The 5,005-nt window shown below is 35.1% G+C and overlaps 1 long non-coding RNA gene across 3 annotated transcripts; it reads left to right on the top strand.

Moving 5' to 3' along the window:
- Window positions 1-347: 347 nt before the first annotated feature.
- Window positions 348-3,774, top strand: LOC112024047 (uncharacterized). Of its 3 annotated transcripts, XR_002884091.2 has the most exons (6): window positions 348-578; window positions 679-742; window positions 1,117-1,164; window positions 2,024-2,129; window positions 2,956-3,065; window positions 3,212-3,774. It is a non-coding gene; the product is annotated as an uncharacterized LOC112024047 (long non-coding RNA). The 3 variants fall into 3 exon arrangements; XR_002884092.2 differs by lacking the exon at window positions 1,117-1,164; XR_010625977.1 differs by lacking the exon at window positions 2,024-2,129.
- Window positions 3,775-5,005: the final 1,231 nt, after the last annotated feature.

Raw genomic sequence — 5,005 nt, 5'->3', positions numbered from 1 at the left:
TTCTTTTTTCTTTTCTTTGTATTGAAACCTAAAGTGAGTCCTTTTTTATATATAAAAAATAATCTAATGTGAGGTCTAATTAAAAAAAAAAATTATAATTATTTTTTTAATCCTAATTCTAAAGTAAGTCAAAAATTTCAGTTTTATATCATATATAGATAATAATAATGAATAATTAAAACGTATGGTGCCTTAGTGGTTAACACGCGTGCCATGCATATTTTTCAAGGTCCTCGTCCCAGGTTCTAACCTCCATGACAGCTTTTTTTTTTTCCTTTTCATTTTTAAAGTTACTACTATCAAAACTACGTCGTTTTGGTTCAATTTAAAACTAAACATAAAAACCCTACCCATCTATTTCTCATTCAGCCGCCCTCCTCATTTCCCATCCCCTCTCTCCCTCTTCACTCATCTCTTTCTAGGATTCCCAAAGCCTTTGAGTCCCAAAGCCGTGCACATCTCTTTCTCATTCAGCCGCCGATCTGAGCACACCACAGCCCTTCCCTCATCTCTCAAACCCAAACCCAGCCGACTCTTCGCCTCCCAAAAGCAGCGGACTCTCCATCACTCACTCACAGGTTAGATCTCTTTCTCTCTCTAACTCTGCTTTTTTTTTTTTTTTAATTTTTATTTTTATTTTTGGTTGATCGTGATTTTGCTTGTGTTTTTTTGGTTTAGATTGTCTGAGCTTACAGATCGGAGAGTTTGAGGTCGCTGGGATTTACCTTTACCGATGAATGAGGTTTTTTTTTTTTTTTTTTTTTAATAAATTATTTTGGTACCTGTTTGGCTGCAGAGAAAACGAAGGAAAATGATGGGAAAAATATTAACTTCCGTGGTTTTTTTTTTTAATTTTAATTTTTATTAAAATAAACACCTTTGACTAAGGTAAGGTAAACAGTTCAGGTACAGCTCACGTTGTTGTCTTTTCATTATATATTTTTTTAAATGTGTGTGTGGCCCTAAATGATTTGCTTGTCTGTGTGGTCCTATCAATCCAACTGTGGCAGCAGCTAATCACATCATGAAGATTATAATATTAGATGATTTACTTTCTCATTATAATATTAGATTTCTTTAGATTACCCAAATTCTCAATCTAATACCTGTTGGTAGTGGTACAAGCCGTAAAGGAGAGCAGCGGACTCTTTAGAGAACTTAGAGGTGAGACTTTGATTCTTTTTGTTTCGGACTCTTTTTTTTTGTTTTTTTTTTTTTAAATTATTTAAAATTAAATAATTACTAGGACGTGGGTTGAGAACCAATGGCATGGATAAGAGGCATGAAATCTATAGATTACTGTTTTTTAATTATTATCACTTGGGTGAAATCTATATGAAAATTCAGTTGTTATCAATTTGTATGTTTAACTTTCATTCAAATCAATGGCATGGATAAGAGGCATGAAATTCAGTTAATAAATCTAGCAAAATAATGCATAATATATACGTTCCCTTCCACCTAGGCATTTGCCTATGTCTAATTGAAACTTAGAGCAGTTAAAATAGTATATATAGCCCCTTGGTCATACAAAGTGTGTGTGTCTATAAATATATATATATATATATATGACATTATGACTATCTTACTTCAGTATTAGGATGGGGAATTGCTTTTGAAACTATGACGTATGACCAAATACTTTTTTTTTTTTTTTGATAGAATATGACCAAATACATTGATATTAGGTCTTGTGGTCTACATGGGGAACTGTACAGGGTTTTGAACCTTGTTACCTATTTATATCTTAATAATCAGTATAACTCAGGCTTCCAATTGAGCAGCTTGAGTATTGATTGTATCCACATCACCCATCCTAAGTCCCCTGATCTTACAAGACCAACACTAGGTAATAATCTTTATACAAAATTCAACTCATGTCAAAGTCTATAAATTGCATAATTATGGCTGAATGTCCAGTTAATACTTGTTCTAATCTTCAACCATTTAAATCTAAACCTTGCAGCAGCCAAAGTGCAACCTTAATAAAAATTACATTATGGATGACTTTACCTTTTTGCAGTGCTTAGGTGTGAACCTTCAATGATCAAGAATGCTCTTAAGCTCCAACATGATTTTGATCATCACCTCAGTATCAGCATGTTGCAACTGTTAATGCACATGTGGGAGTAAGTGCTGGGTCCGTGTTTGTGTGTGTGTGCTCGGTGTTTGAAAAGTGTGTAGATTAAAGTATTGTAGACAAAAACCAGTGTGTATGCGTGTGTGTATGTGAAGCAAAGAGTCACAACAGAATGCATGTGTGTGTGTGAAGCAAAGAGTCACAACATAATGTATGTGTGTGTGTGTGTGAGGGAGAGGGTTTAGAGTTTATTGCTAGTTTTCTAATGCTTACCAATGCTAGTGGGACTCTCTTTCTCTCTCTCTGAGTAATGATTGTGAAATATTTTTCTGAATAATTCTTTGATTATGCTGGGAAAATACACTAATACAGACTGCTGCCATTTCCTTTTTTTGTCTGGTTGATGTAACTTTGTCACGTGGTGTACAAACTTAGTTCACATTCTTTGGCTTAGCTTGACTGAAGCATTTTGTAAATATAGTCACTGTTTAGGCTTATAATATATATATATATATATATAAATATGCTGAAAAGGTCTACATTGTGGGTCCATATGGCAGTGGAGCCCTCTTATTTTGATAGAACAGTCAAGATAATAATAGGAAAAAGGTATATGAATTTGATGATGGCACATGATAGGGGCTCAGAATTTGGATTTTGTGTGACACAATTTAATGTTCTTGTAGACATTATTTTCCTTTTCATGGAACAAATACACATGTGCTAGTCCAGTTTATTTTCCTTTTAGATATGTGTCATTCTTTATTACTAGGATGAAACCTTAATTCAAATATTGTTGTGTTATTGTTAGTATTATCATTTCATTTCTAATAAATTTAAATTTTCTGTTGTAATGACTAATAATTTACAATTAGGGATGTGAATGGCTATGCTGGAGCTAATGCTCGAAGAAGGATTTCTTTAGATAAACACGTTCATCAAAAGCCAGGGCCTCTTCAAACAATATTTGACTGTTTTACTAGAGGTGAGTTGCATAAACTCTGCTCTAGCAGTAATTTTAATCTCCTGAAGTTTCAAATTGCATATATATAACTATAAGTATATATGATTCTTTATGTTCTCCCTCTGGTATTCCAGTTGTGGGCCTAATTAACAGAGTACCTGTTTCAGGTTGTTCAACACAATTATTCTTGTGCACTTGAGAGGTCATTCTTGTATCATGGCCGTATGTATGTCTCTGCGTGGCACATTTGCTTCCTTTCAAATGTTTTTTCTAAGCAAATGAAGGTTAGCTTGTCATTCTTCTTTCCTAAGGTTGAGCCAATATTATTGTTAGCAAGCAAGTTTGAGACAATATTATATGGGTATATTATTTCTTTTGAGGATCTCTGGAGAGCATCATTGGTATGAATTACTTTTAGGAGGAGCTCTGAGCCTAAATCACCCATTCACTTTCAACGGAATCATCTCACATATAAAGGTGCAAGAAGAACATCAGATGGCCTTTTATGTTTCTCTGCATATTAGAAAGTTGCTGGTTTAGTTAAATTTATGAGTTAATGGCTTCTTTTATAGATTACTGAAATAGGCTGGAGTCATCCACAAGGTCTTATTATGAGCTTTTTTAAGTTATTGTTGTTTAAGGACTTTGTGTACAAAGAACTACATTTGAACAACTGCATTTTTTGCAGGTGTTGGAGGATATTTTTAAGCACTTTGAAACTTTGATTATAGTATTGGCTTAATGTTATTTATTTGATAATATATTTCTATATTAATATAATGTTAGTTTGGAGACATTTGTGGTGTTATCTAGTTACATTTGTGATAATGTTGTAGTGGAGCTAAATTATTACAGGTAATAGAAATATGGTTTTAGAACTCATGAGAGAAAAAAAAAAAAAAAAAAAACATATAGCGGCGGGCAAAAACTGCCGCTGAAAGACTAAAATTATGAAATAATTGAAGACCTATAGTGGCGTTTATCATCCGCCGCTAAAGCTTCAAACATATAGCGGCGGGCAAAACCGCCGCTAAAAGCTACATAGGGTATCTTGTCCATGAAGCCCTATAGCGGCGCTTATTGACCGCCGCTATAGGTGACGACCTATAGCGGCGGACCTATCCCGCCGCTAAAAGGCCACTTGACCCAAATGGCAGCCTCTTATGGTGGCGGTTTTTCGCCCACCGCAATAGATAAAAAGCGCCGCTAAATGGTAGAGCTATTGCGGCGGTTTTTGTTACCGCCGCAATAGAGCTATTGCGGCACCGCAAGGCTGGCAGGTAGAACCGCCGCAATAGCCCCCGCCGCTATAGGCCAAATGGACCTTTAGCGGCGGTTTTTGGGCTTTTGCGGCGGTTTTTGGCCCGCCGCAATAGGCCAGTTTTTTTGTAGTGAGACAGAGAGTTAAAGACTGATCCAAACCTAGTCACACAAGTAAAGAATCAAGATATTTGGTGACAATATGGCCAACTAAAGTCTAAAGATAGAAAATCTTTAACAATCTTTTCCCCAGCTTGTAATTTGTAAGCGTACGTGCCAAAATTTTATTGGAGGAACATTACATAGACACACCATTATTTAAGGGAACATTAAGAGGGTATTTGGATGGCTTGTTTTCGTAACTCAATTCTCTGTTTCCATAACTTATAACTCAAAAATGGTAGGACCCATATCTAGAAGTCCGTTTGGCACTATCATATCTCTGTTTCCATAACTTTGTTTCCATTACTCAATTCTCTGATTTTTGAGTTATGAGTTATGAAAACTGAAAACACATTTTGACTGTTTTCAGTTTCCATAACTCATAATTTAATGGTATTTTTGTAATTAAACACACATGGGGACCCACTCAGCCGCAACTTTTGACCAATCTACTTTTTTTTTTTCCTTTCTTCACTTGATTCAATCTTCAGTTCTGGATTTTTTTTTTCCACTGGGTTCGGTCTTCAGTTCTGGGTTTC

Source organism: Quercus suber, unplaced genomic scaffold, assembly GCF_002906115.3.
Source record: "Quercus suber isolate HL8 unplaced genomic scaffold, Cork oak 2.0 scaffold_672, whole genome shotgun sequence".
Lineage (NCBI taxonomy): Eukaryota > Viridiplantae > Streptophyta > Magnoliopsida > Fagales > Fagaceae > Quercus > Quercus suber.
The sequence above is the reverse complement of the archived record's forward strand: the minus strand, read 5'-3'. Positions and strand labels throughout refer to the sequence as shown.